The 14,860-nt window shown below is 38.3% G+C and overlaps 1 protein-coding gene across 2 annotated transcripts in view; it reads right to left on the bottom strand.

Annotated features, from left to right (window-relative positions):
• The window catches only part of LOC140245075 (E3 ubiquitin-protein ligase NRDP1-like), a 32,552-nt gene extending 22,777 nt beyond the window's left edge, over positions 1 to 9,775 (bottom strand). Inside the window, exon 1 of one of the 2 annotated variants that reach the window (XM_072324673.1) lies at positions 9,594 to 9,775. The gene's annotated coding sequence lies outside the window, so the exon portion shown is untranslated. The remainder of the gene's footprint in view (positions 1 to 9,593) is intronic. The other variant, XM_072324672.1, reaches the window with a different exon arrangement.
• Positions 9,776 to 14,860: the final 5,085 nt, after the last annotated feature.

Here is a 14,860-nt window from a genome sequence, read left to right as displayed (position 1 = left end):
GCGCCTGGCGGCCTGCTGTGCGGCCGTACGTACGTGCGTACTACGTACACAGTCAGTGTATGTAAAGCGATGTAAAGCACACGTCATAGCCATACATGTACTGTAATTTGCCAAAAGTACAAGCTACGCTCACGCGGTATAGGTAGAAACCAATCGTAATCCCATAGCTCGTTTTTGCGCGCGAACCGAAAAACAATTATTATTGGTTAAGCTTTACACCCGCGCGGGAAAATCTCGAAATTTTGGGCTTGGGCATATATCGATATTCGGAATATCAGAGAATTTAGAGATATATTTATTTTTGTAGTCATGTACATTCCATTTTGGGGGTTTAGCGTGAGATTTCGTTTATCAGAATGAGACAGTCAAAATTGGTTGAACTGCGTGAGTCTCACGCTCAATGCGTGAGAGTTGGCAGCCCTGTCACAGAGGGAATTCAAACATACAATTACAGAATACAATGAATCATAATCTAACAATATAAGAGTGCTATGGATTTGCAACGCGTCACATGTTAGTCACCAAAAGTGAAAAGTGACTGTGACTTTAGAACTTGCCCTAGTTATGACCATACACGAGTCAGACAAGTTAAATATGATTCTTAGCCCCCCCCCCCCCCCCCCGCAAAAAAAAAAAGAAGAGATGGTTAGCTGATATCATGATTACCATCTACACATACACAATTTGGTATCAATGTATAGTGAATAACTATTAAAACATGTCAATTTTAGTAGTTTGTTTCAGCAATGAAAAAACAAAGAAGTAAACCTTGAACTACAATAAATTACAAATAAAAGAGGCATGGGAGTGTCAAGTCACGCTGGGCAGGGAGTTTACACACTCTAGCCATGACTAATGGTGTTGTGTGTGTGTGTGTGTGGGTGTATTATTTAGAATTTCATTGGGTGTCGTCTATAATGGATGGGATGTTGATATCATGGCCTACTACATGTAGGCCCCTACCGTATGTATTCTAATTCAGTACAATACTGAAAACATTCAAACAAATAAACTTGATCTCCCAAAAGAAGGGTAAGATGACAAGGAAATGAAAAAACAAAGCAAAAAAACAAAAACAAATCTACAGCATCCAGCACAAAAGGTGTGTCACAATACATATCGCAAAAGTGCCTTATGTACAAATGTACATCAGGTTTACTATGAAACTGGTAGTACTTTATCACATATGTATATGTCCCTAGACTCTAAGAGCCCGTTTACACCGACTTTTGGGCCGGCCCAGGGCCAGCCCAGGGCCGGCCTAAAAGTCGGTGTAAACGCACGTTGGCCCAAATGCGGTACCAAATGCGAGTCCCGCTTCCTTTCCGCAGCGATCGTGACGTAATTGCGTAATGTTATGAGTGCTTATATCGTGCATGCTGTCTTGTCTTGTCTTGTCTTGAAGGAGCGGAGAATTCTGTCCTGCAATGTCTCACAATGTTTCATCTCTGTCATTTTTTTTTTCCTCACTCCAGAAAATTTGTGCGTAGGTAAGGATGGTGAGAAACTGTGAAACTGATTTTTGTTGGGTAGTGGCGGTGATGTGACGTTATTTGTGATTTGAATTATCCCAAAATCCATGCTCTGTGTCGGACAAAATAGTCATGACATCCCCAGGTATTCAGTTCACAGAATTGCATATGTACACAATACACATTTCCCACGGGCACGATCCAATGAAATCATTGTTCACATGCAGAGTGCCGCTACTGTCAGAATATTTATATATAGGCCGGCCCAAATTCTTGGTGTAAACGCCACCGAGTACCGCAATTTGGGCCGGCCTAAAAGTGGTCAGGCAGTGTAAACGGGGTCTAAGACCCATGGACCTTTCGTTGTAGGTCCATGGTAGACCTCATCCCTACAGCATATTGCTTGCATACAGTACACATCATGCAAGTGATCGAGACGATCAATTAAAACCACGAAGTTAACCAATGCTATGGTGCAATATGAACAGCTCATGGTATTCAAAGAAAGGTACTGCTCAACTAAAACCTAAAGCCATCATTAAACTAGGAAAAATGCAATGAGTGTCTGATTCAAAATATACAGTATCTTTCATCTTGCCAGAAAAGCCTAATTTTACTGTGACACTAAGAAGAAGAAGAAGACGGAGAAGGCAATTCAAGCTCGATAGTAAAATTGAGACTTTAATTTAACTCCTCTCCTATTTCTCAAACCTTCATTCCAGTGCTTTTCAAAACCATTGTCAGATTTTCTACTACTGTACGTATGTAAAAACTTCAAATGGTACACAAACCTATTGCCAATGGTATTACAGAATTCCGGCCGACAGCAAATCTGAACCGAAACTTTGATCCCCTTAATCACAGCAAGATACTTGCATTAAACCTTTAATCCGTCTAACCCCCCTGGCTAGACCAAACGGTGTCCACTACGTACAACAGAACTTGCCACAAACACTTTATCAGATGTAAATAGACAGATCTTCCATGCAAGCTTCAATTACTGAATAAAGTTGAATAAAGCACTGTTTTTGGTTTGTTTGTTTGGTTTGTTTTTTGCATTCACTTTTAATCACTGAAATACCTCCAGGGTAAAATTTTGGTATCACATGCATTTCCTGCATAGTGTTGTTTTCATTGGCAAACGTAATAAGTAAGATACTGACAGTAAGATATTGACAGTAAATCACAGCAGTGGTCCTGAGCAAATTCAATCAATTTGTATGTCCATGTGTATCATAAAAGTTTGTTTTTATTCACAAAACCCAGATTTAGTGCTTAAAAATAATTCTAAAATGTGAGTTAGGGATAGTTAACAACCAATGTGAAAATTTGAATCAGTAGAATTAATGTTAAGTATTGATTGTCAAATATACAAAATGTGAATAATAGTTACAATAAAAATGTTTCAAGACTAAACCGTCTACAGTTATGGTTTAGTGAGAAATATAGTGATATCTCCTTATATCTTAGGCTTTGTTCCAAAATTTTTACATGGTAAGAATATGTGATACAACGGACCTACCCATATCCATGCATCGAAATATGATATCTTGAACATTTTTTGAATCACTGCTCCGGATGGTAAACAGTACCATACCTTTAACACATAATGGGTGTATTTTTAGGAGTCCTTAGCACATCTGGGGCCCGTTTCATAAAGCTTGTCATCAGTGACAACTGCCACATTTCTATGACAAATTTGCTCTCAGCCAATCAGATGCAAGGATTTCAGTAGCTTGTCACATCTATGACAACTTGTCACTGATGACAAGTTTATGAAACGGGCTCCATATCTGGATCAATCATCTTTAATCAATCATCAGAGGTGGAAGACGGAGGGGTTCAAGCTTTGAACTCCAATCTTCCCCTTGGTAGTCGACCAAGCGGTTTAGAACAGAACAAATCAAACTTTCCATAATTCCTGCCACTTTATGTATCAGTAAGCACATCTGACAACTTCATCCAGTTACAAGAGGAGGAGCGGAAATCAAGATAGACCAAGCCCAGGCCAAATTTGTTTCACCCATGGGATTTAGTCAACAAGGGATGGGAACATGACTCAGTTGTCTACCTGGCATGTTAAAGGAAACCAGAGCCCAAATATGAACGTGGATTGAGTGAAAGCAGCAATATTAGTAGAACACATTATGTATCAGAGTGAGGAAAATAAGTTTGAGGGAAAAGTGGACAATCAATTTAAAACTTTACAAATTTTCACAGTTTTGGTGCCTTCAAAACTGGATAAGAAGATTGCAGCTCATGACATCATTACAGACAACAATACAAAGGAAATATAGTGAGAACTAGACCCGGAATTTGTCAAGACTGACAAATTAGGTGATCCGATCTCTTCGAAAATCAATGATTTGAGTCCTGATCCAAATATTCATGACCATACAGGTTTCATCTGTGTTGACGGGACATTGGCCGTGTGATGTTTGGATTCTCATTTAGAAAAGGGAGTGAGACCTGCCATCTTTGGTACCGAATTCCGTATACACTAACGGAAATACAGAATGAAGTATATACCTTTGACCTCACTTTGCACACCCAAGATGGCGTGTAAGCAAAAAGTGATTATTTTATGAAATGATTCTTGTAACATGGTCTTTGCGTGTGCAAAATATGGGAAAGATAGGACATGTATTCACCAAGATACAGGATGAAACATTTATGACCTTTGACCCTAATTTACATACCCAAGATGGTGTCCGATCAAGTAGTTGTTATTTCATGAAATAATGTACTTGACATGTACTAAACATGTGCAAAATATGGGATTGATAGCAATTGTTGTTGTTCATCTATTGCACAGAAAGTAGTAGAAAGAAAGAAAAATAAAGAAAAAATTATGTTATTTTATAGAAATTTGAAGGAGAAGCATAAAAAAATCAGAAAAAGATAAAGTAAGGAAAGGGAGATTAAGATTAACTAAAGAAAAAGAAGAAAAAAAGTGTTTAAAAAAATTTTAAAAAAATATTGGCAGGGGTGAGCCTCGAACCAGGGACCTTAGGATTACGAGTCGGATGCGCTACGCAATGACCTATTTCATTCTCCATAGGCCCTGTGTATTAAGCAAAATGACGCTGCATCGAAACCTCGTGCCAATTTCAACCAAGTTTTTCGACGTGATGCCGACATCGTATGAAAAAATGGAGGGCACACTTACAATAGCCCAAAGTCTCATCTACAACATACTAAAATCTGGGAGAAATTCACCGAAGCATAAGTGAGCTAGTGCTCGAAAAAGAGAGTCATGTCAATTTTCAATGCCAGAAAAACTGCTCTCCCATAGAGATAACACGTAAACTGGTCAAATTTGACAATATTACTTTCAATCCATTTTTACGAGGTGATGCCGTCCTCCAATCAAAATGTTGTAATTATATTAATGAAAGATCATTTAATAAGCTACAACATACTGAAATTTGGGTGGAAATTGGCCAAGGATAAGTGAGATACGTTCGAGTGAACTTGAAATTTGATGACGTCATTTTGAAAATTTACTTTTTTTACTTTATTAAGAAATTTGATATCTTTTAATCATTTTGCCAGCATCGCCAACCCATGAAATAACATATCCAACTCATCAGCTTTCAGAATCTGTAAAGAAAATGGGGGGTCACCGTCCATCCTGACGAGTAAAATCGGATTTAAAATTGGCGTTTTTTTGGCATCGTTGCACTGTATATCGCCATTGACGCGCGCGCAGAATTTCAACTTTGACGGGCCCGTATGACGTCATATTGAGTCGGATTGACTTGAAACATGGTAGAAATATTCCTTGACATTTCAGGCATCCGATGAATGTAAAAAAACGGGAAATTTCCATTGCATATGAGCTGTGTGTGCGAATATGTGCGCGTGCGTACGCGTCCGTCCAATTTTTTCAATTTTTCAAAAAATGCTCCAAATGATCTGAAACGTGTGCAAAAAAAATTTGAGCTCGATTTGAGCATACAAATATTTCAACGCGCGCGTACGCGCACGTTTTAAGAGAAAATATGATTTTTGAGAACATGAGTAGAATGCGCATAATTTGAATTATATGTGACATAAATTTCATTGCAAAATTCCATTCCATTAATGAGATATGAATGAAAATGTGTTTTCATATAATGACGTCATAGTGACGTCACGGTCGACTGATCACTATGATTTTACTTGATCTGCCGTCTTTGGGACATGATACATATATGGTATAAGTTTGACATTGAAAGGCAATGCACTTTCTGAGCTAACCGCTGCACAAATTTTGGTTAGAAATAAAGGAAAATAAAAAGAAGAACAAAGAATCAGTACAGATACAGAAGGTGATCCGAGAGGATACTCGGATCACCTAATTCCGCAAAATTTCATTTTTCACGAAAGGTACACATTCCATTAATTTGTCACTAACATATTATGTTATGGGTGACAGATTTCTGAAAGAGGTACAAACGAAGTCAAGTGCTCTTTCATTATGCTAAAAAAGTGAAGATATATTGAATTGTCTTGATATTTTCTATGGTAACTGTTGTCCATACCAGGTAATCAAGTCATGAACTGTAGTAGTCTCCTTAACAAGCTATGGCATTACTGAAACTTAAAAAATTCAATACTTTTTACATTGTCTGATCTTCCTCAAACTTTCACTGAATTGTTCTACTAATATTACTGCTTTTACTCAATCCACATTCATATTTGGGTTTTGGTTTGCTTCAATACAGGAGGTACATGTACAGTAGTTGGACAGAACATTAATTACAATAAATGAGGATGTGACCCCCACAGCATCCCCATGGAAGCTGTGTGTACATGTATGTGGCTATAAAAAGGAAAAAAAGAAAATGACTGATAAGGTTTTATACTTCTTCTTCTTTGGGTGATTTCTTACTGTTTTCTGATAGCTGTAGGCTGTCAATATCTTTCCCAACGAGCAGTTGGAATGTCAGAAATTAAACTATCATAGACAGTATTTCAGCAAGTGAATAATAATTCAAAAACACTCTCTAACTAAACTCTTAAATTCAATGTCCTCTAGAGGCTCTACATTTCCTCAATTTTTTTTTCTTTTTTCAATTCTACGACCGAGATAACCTTATCTTTGACATGTCTGCCTTTGTGAAAAGTTATGGACCATGAGGCATCACAACATAAATCCTCATGGTATGGGACCACTGACTAGTGATATAACCCTCCATGCATGCTCAGAGAGCCTTTTTCAGAACTGACAAAAATCTTCAAAATCTCTGCAATCCTCCTCAAAACAGCTGCAATAAGGTATCCCAAGCAATGTGTATCATCCTTGGTCTTACTAAAAGACTTTTTATGATGTACTTCCAAACTGCTCAAGAGCACAGAACAGAAATTTTACAAGTACATTTTTGTTTCTACAGCTACCATCATTAACCATAGAAAGCTGGTGCTTGATGGTATTCATTTTACGATTCATAAAAACAATAGACATTGGGGCAAGATGAATGTAAACAAAGACAAAATGATATGATCTGCTTTGTCAATTATCAGATAATGGATATAGGTTGAGAATTAAGTACATTGTAGAAAGTGTACAGTCTACCACTGATTAGTATACACAGTTTGTGGTCCGTTAACTGTAGGGTGAAATGAAGGAGATGAAGAATATGAACGGACACCAACAAAATTATTCATTCATTGTAACATGTACACGTACATGTATAGACAATACCTAAATACAAATGTCTAGGTCACATGATATTGGAATGAGCTCCATGTTTGTAAAAGTAAAACCTCATTGGGATAATGGCAATATGGGGTCTGTGGTATGGATATATGCCAATTACTTCAGCAACATGTTTCTAACAGACCGGGCTGGGAGTTTACATTCTGTGAATACACTGATATACATGTAAAACATATGAGTGATCCTGATGCAGATCAAAATAGGGTCTTACTGTGACACTAGGGTCTAGAACCTTGATCTGTCTATGGATCAGACCAATAAACCTGCCTCTTGTTCGGTGGCCTCTTGTCAACTGTACAGATGGTAATACGGTCAGCCCCTAGGTGTCAGTCGGTAATACGGCCAGCCCCTCACAGTTCAGTGAGGGGCTGATGTATTACTACACCCCCGACTGTACAGTTAACAAGAGACCTACGAACAAGAAAATGATAAGGGGCTGACCGTATGACTGACAGTTTTAGTAACAGTTAACTAGACATCAGCAAGAGGCCACCAAACAAGAGGACGATTTATCAGTAGTTTTAAGATATTACTTTTAAGAGAGTGATGAGCTTCAGGCAGGTGCAAAGGTGCATCCAAATAGCATTAGAGGTCTACCCATATACTGTATACGCCATATATTTCGCGAATCTAAATTTTCGCGAATCGAGACTTCCCGACGATTTCGCGAGTGGTTAAATTCGCGACCATGGTGTCCTTTACTGAACGCAGAACCATGCGTACATCCCATTCATATCGGGATCAGAGTCAATATTTTCGCGTGTCTTTAATTTCGCGAATTACAGCTGACTCGCGAAATTCGCGAAAATAAAAACCTCACGAAATATTTGGCGTATATACAGTACTAATACTAAATTAATTAACACAGCCATCATCCAACAGTCCATGGAATTTGGGATGAAAACACAAATCCGATGTTTAAATAGGCCAGTAAATGTTAGGAGTCTAACGTAGGGCCCTACTCTCGCATAATTTCTTTAAGTAATTCAATCACGTGACTTGCCCGACATGTCATCATGGTCATGTTCCACTAAACTCAGCTCAGTAGACTCTATATGGTAGGTCCTAGTCTAACCATAGATATATACAGTGTAATATAGAAATTATATTAGGTCTATTGTTTAATAACGTTACATTGCCTTTGAACAGCGTTGGGAAGGCAACCACAGAATTTTTGTTAGGAACAAACCGGTAGTACATTAGTAAGTCTACTACTCATCGACCACCTATCTTTAGATCAACCACCCTCACGAAATTGCTTTCTCGCATATGAAATAAAAAATACGCGTGGGACGGGGCACAATACACAGCACAGGAACATTCGAACATGATATTTCATACAAATCCAGAAAGATTAGGGGTCTACAGGTAAATAACCTGAGGAAACAGGAGGAAAAAGAATTGAAGAAAATCCTCATTAGTAATACAGGTAATTATTGTTAACACGTATTTGCCCATTCACTGGATTTACTTGACCAACAAGTATGTCTAATTCCACGAAAAACTTCTCATTTATAATAATGACATTGGCTGGGTCAGTAACTGACCCAGCCAATGTCATTATTATAGATAAGAAGTTTTTCGCGGAATTAGACATACTTGTCGGTCAATGGATTTACATGCTTTTCAATGGGAAAATGGGCGGTCGGTTTAAAAAATGAGCTACCGCGGGCACATGAAAAAAACCTCCCATGTGTTTATCACCGAGATTTACGTGCGTAGGATACGGAGCAACAATCTGAGCATGGGGTAAGGATCTGCGGTATTTTCTCCCAAAGTGAGACGAAATTGAGGTACATTAAATCTGACGAATATTTTCGGTGAAATAGTGGTTACAAATAAAGTCGATGAGTAACATTTATTTTAGGTCCGACCATAGACAGAAAGATCCGTCTGTCCGGAGGAGTCTTTTATTTTTTTAACATTATCGCTCTCCTCCGAGGGGATCCGTGAAGCCAGACGCAGTCTCCGCGGAACATTTCCCCGACGACCAGATACAGACCGATCTTTTTGTCAAGTCCAACCATACATACATGTACCATGGCCATACATACGAGACAAGATCATTATAGAACTTCATTAGACATGTTAGAAGTAGGCCTAACTTCTAACATTACAAGACCACAAGTCTAACGTTAGAGCCCCTTTATATTGATCACGTACAACGTGTACCCTATGTAAAGTTTAGCTTATTAGGCCCTACTCAGCTCTTGGTACGTGTTGTTTACTGGAGTTCTGACGTGAAACACATTCATTCAATGCATTAGATTCTACGCTCTTATTATGAAATTTAGTCTCTGCATAGCATATAACAGCTAGAGTCAAGAGTCTACATCACATCAATACACTGGTCACTGCACTGTCAGTGTTAGTAACAGTCAGTGTTACTGTATCTAGGCCTAACGTTAAATACATACTAGTAAATTATACCTTCCGTTCTCACAACCAGCATCGGTTGCAAAGCTAAAACGCCAATCATACCACTCCTGGCTGGCTAGCTGTTCGTGCCACTTCAGTCGATACGTGAAGTAAACTGGAGGCAGATGGTGAAAGAAAATTAGCTACACAGTCATGCAGTTTATATTCAGGGACTACAACTGGTCGCCACACAATGGTATGTTCGTACAACGATTTTACACGGGTGTTTGTATGCTGCGGTACGGTACGTGGTGTATGTGGTCATACCGTCAGCATGCAGCAGCTGACAACAGAATGTCGAGTCAACAATTATTGCTCTCGATTTTGAAGAGCGCCATCTTGCGATAAAAGCGTTTTATTCCTCATTATTGTGGTCCCCTGGAACAGTGGAATGGACTCTTCGTTTGATTTCAAAGTAGGACCTATTATAGGGTGCAAACACTGTTGCTTGCTGCGAATGGGTACGTTATGAAGGTAGAAAAGGAAACAGTGCAAGCTAGAAAAAGATAAACAAGCACAAAACAAAAACCAGGCTCTTGAAGACTGAAACAAAGCTCTGACAGATGGTGCATCTTGTTAACAACGACTATTCCTTCTCCCCCACCCCTTCACTCCCTCCATCGTATTGGATTGCATGACTGACTATATCATAAACACACGCAATATTGTGCACAGTTCCAAGCGATCTTAGGCAATTACATTAAAGTACTTTTGGTTATAGTGAAAGCAGACTTTTAATCATGCACAAGGTTTGTTCCATGTTCACGTTGGTGTTTGATAGATAGAATAGAGCAAAGCAAACAGAAGGTTGAAAGTTTCATTAAAATCGGACAAAACAGTTGAACGAAAAAAAAAAAAGAAGAAGAAAGTTTTGGGACCTCCACAAGTTTCAAAGGGTTTCACGGAACAGCGACATTATTGTGAACCATAATTATGCAAAGTAGATGAGGTACAGAATGACGTTGTTGCCTCATACGTCTCCCTTTGAAATTGTCTTGCTGCTTTCTTATAGGCCTATAGGCCTATGTTTTCTTTTTTTGACGAGAACTCAAAACGAAAAGCTCATATCTGTCACAAGTTTAGTTATCACGGATGCTGTCGTATCATTGTTAAATTCTCGTTGATCTTTACTGTGTTTTGTACAGGTGCACATGGCACAATGAAAAAAAAGCTGAATTGAAATTACTGATATACATACTAACATCACAATGGTAACGTTTGATTAGGAAAAGGAGATCGCACTAATTGCTAGATATCCTACCAAATGATTTTCATATTGTTTATGATGAACGTGCGTGTGTGTGTGTGTGCGCGCGCACGTACACAAACAGTTAGAAAGCCAGAATAGAATGATGTCACCGCGATGTCACCATCACCTCATTAAATGTTACCCATAGTAAATAGATAGAGTTAAACCTTTCTAGAGCGGCTAGTAGAGAGGGACGAAAAAAAAAGTGGCCGTTATACACAGATGGCCGCTACGTGATAGACATGTTCGTTAATGTTGCTTTTCTCTCGGGGAAATTATTCTGTTGGGCGTATACAGCAAGCGTCCCTTTATTCTATAGTTGTGACCTCTAAAGCAGGTTTGACTGTATCTAATAGCACAATCATGGTGTGACCCTGCAGTATCACAAAAGCAAAAAAAAAAAAGAAAAAAAAAAGTCGCCAGACACTGAGGATTTTTATTTTAGGGCATGTTTTAAAAGAGTAAACAAGTACTGTTGATCGCATGTTTGTATTACCAGCTGCATCATCATTGATCAAATGTACAATGGCACATACATGAATTTAACATATTGGTGTTGTTGTTTGTTTGTTTGTTTGTTTGTTTTTGTTTTTGTTTTTAGTGTTCCTCGTCCTACAAGCTTACCTTTCTAGTGAACACTCGTTTCCTGCATCGTTATGATTACTTCTTCTTTTTTTGTTAATGGTAAAATGTGCATTGTTCCCTTTTTCGCTATAAAAAAGTCATTCGTGCATATATTTTATATTGTACTCAATGATCTGTCCCTCCCAACTAGATGAAAGTCGAAGTGACACGTGTACCTCTTTGTATCTTTTTATATGATGGAAATAAAATGATAAATTTCATAAACTATTGAATTGAATTGAATTGAATTGAATTGAATTGAATTGAATTGAATTGAATTGAATTGAATTGAAATGATTGAATTGAAAGGGCAGACTCTAAGCTTTAAAAGTATGTAGGCCTGTAACGCAAGTTAAATAAACTCTTCTCACCTAAATACTGGAAAGAAATCACACACTCTGAAAAAGTGTGTGTTGAGAAAAGAGACTCCATTGCAAAGCCAAATGAAAGTATATTATAGGGTTGAATTCAAGCGCTACCAATTAAGCCTCGCTGGCTGTGCAATCAATGGGACACTGAAAAACCGGATATACACCATAACTTATTAATGAAGGGATCATCGGATTAAGCCGAATTTAAGAATTCTTTATCAAGGCATTTCATCCATGAATAATACCAACTTTCAAAGCAGTATAGCATCATCCTTCCAATGGGTGCTGTTCGTTATTCCGAAGGTTCGATATTCCGAAGGTTCGTTAATCCGAAAATGAAAAAGGGTTCGTTAATCCGAACATCTCTTTGTGGCGTTATTTCGAAGGTTCGTTATTCCGAAGATTTGTTCATCCGAAAATGAAATTCGGAAAAACGAACCTTCGGAATAAGGAATCGTCGGACTGAAGAGCCTTCGGAATAACGAACCTTCGGAATAACGAGCTGTAACCCCTTTCAACTGTTATTAGAGTTAAAAATTAAGAGTGTGTGAAGGATTTTTTTTTTTCCGAAGTGAAAAGGGGCCTCTACACTACGTATACCTATCACACATATTCTAAAAAGAAAAAGAAAAATAAAGGAGTTCTGGAAAACACTGCTAAAACACAATTTTCCATTCGGTTTATGATCCCAAACTTAGGAATATAGTGTAGAAGAAGAATATTACTTTTTGAGAAAATATGAACAACTCAAAATTAAGGCGGGCGAATTTTTGTTGGTTTTGTGACGCACGATTACACATCATCGTTCTATGAAATAAGCTTATAATCAGATTTTTGTGATTAACTTTCTCTCACTGTGACACTGGGCAAGCTCCTCTGATTTTATTGATTTAATCGAATAATTATCATTATCATTGCGTGAAATATGGCTTGGTGTGCTCGTAAGGCTTCGTAAGGCTTTCAAACCCACCAAACATTTACATAATACTATTATTATACTGGTCTCTAAATATCCCGAAGTTTACAAAGAACTATTATATGATAATGAAGGACGTTGCTTTGTAAAAAGAAAAAAAAAAAACCCTGATGCCTCGTAGTTGAAGCTGCAGGTAATATACGAGGTTTTTACTTTTTTTTTTAACAGTTACGCGAGTAATCAACTCTCCATCATCTAGTTCCCTATAAACGTCGTCAACAGTCGTCAGCAGCACTGGGCAGTACGTGAAGCTTTATTTTCCTTCTTCTTCTTCGTCCTCATCTTCTTCATTTTCTTTTTCTTCTCTTTAGGGTATTCATATAGAACACAATTACACGCATCAGCTGATGAGTTTATCATACGATGAATTCCTTCCTTGTATAATCTTTTTCGTTATGCACCAAAGTTTCGCTCTTTCTTCACACTGACTGTGTATTCTCTGGAGTATTGCGAACGCCTATATTTAATAGCCCACGTTCCACTGACCATCGGATTTTCAAGGGTGTGTACAGTTTTGGTCGAGGTGAGGATTTAGCTTTTAACGTTTTGTGAGATATTCAGAAACCACTCTAGATGTCAAAGAGCATGCAATTCTATGGGGTATCAAAAGTTTATTGATGAAAATCGGTTTTGAAATGGCTGAGATATCAAAAAAAAAAAAAGGTGAAACAAAGAGATCCTAATAAAAGGCGTGGCCTGACGCATTTATTATTGTCACTTTTTTTTTTGGGGGGGGGGATATCTCAGCCATTTGAAAACCAATTTTCATCAAACAAACGTTGAATCCTTCTTAGAATTACATTTTCTTTCATATTTCATGAGAAATTTCTCATTATCTCACTTAGGAATGTTCAAAACATGAATCCCCACCTAAACCAGTACTGTACAGTCCCTTTCATCTGATCCCCCAAATGTAAAAATTTTGGCGCTCTCCGATGAGTTCCGATGAAATCTGATCTGACAACCTCCAGAGACTCGCCCCAATGCTCACCGAGGATGATACCAACGACAGAAGATCCCTAGAACCAGGGCTCATTAAACCCGTCCGATGACTTTTAATCGTCGGGTATACCAGGGAGGTGATCTCACCTCCCTGGGTATACTCAACAGACTGTCATAGGACGTCGGCTGGACACACCCGACAGTCGCACAACACCAGTCTAACACACATCAGATTGACTTGACACTTATCGGAGCGACGCGACACTTATTCGACACTGACTGGACTTGCGACTGGAAATGACGTCCGATGGCTGGCGAACTAAGCTCTGATCGAGTTTTTTTTTTCCATCATCCGACAGTGTCCGACGATCTCGCCTCATTGGATCACGCCCGACGGGTCTGACACTGACCTGATCTCGTTGACCAACACAAATCGGATGCATCAGACTGCGATCCGATACACTCCGGCCATAAAGCATAAAAAAAAAAACACACACACACACACACAAAACAAAGCAAAAACTTTGCTTCCGACGAATGACCGATGAGAAAAAATCTCTGTGGAACGGAGGTATAACATTTAAGCATTCGTCTAATGGATGCTATCAGTGTTGCGCACAATGGCAAGGTTGATGGAACCACCTGATTTTATTTTGCTTATTTTATGTACGTTTTTTTTTTTTTTTTTTTTTTTTTTTTTTTTTGTAGTCATCTACGAAAGAGAAATAAGGTTGTTAATTCAGATCAGTACGCACCTTCTTTCCATTTTCCGACTAACGAACCTTATTCATTTCGGATAGGATAATCTTCGGAATAACAAACATTATCATCTTTGGATTAACGAGCCTTTGAATTGACGAAACTTATGTCATTTTCGGATTAGCGAACCTTCGGAGTCACGAACCTTCTGAATAACGTCACCCGAATTGCCACTGTTTTGTGTATATTATCACTTTATTTGGTTTCAACGTAGGCCTTTGGGATTGTCAATATGGCAGTCTATCAACGTTTTCATATCACATTCCCATCAAGGAATATATTCAGATGGTGATTTGCATGATATACTGTATTTCATATCAACACTCTGTGTTATCATAATTATTA

Source organism: Diadema setosum, chromosome 22 (genome assembly GCF_964275005.1).
Source record: "Diadema setosum chromosome 22, eeDiaSeto1, whole genome shotgun sequence".
NCBI classification, from domain to species: domain Eukaryota; kingdom Metazoa; phylum Echinodermata; class Echinoidea; order Diadematoida; family Diadematidae; genus Diadema; species Diadema setosum.
Note: the sequence above shows the minus strand (reverse complement) of the source record. Positions and strands in the feature narration are given on the sequence as shown.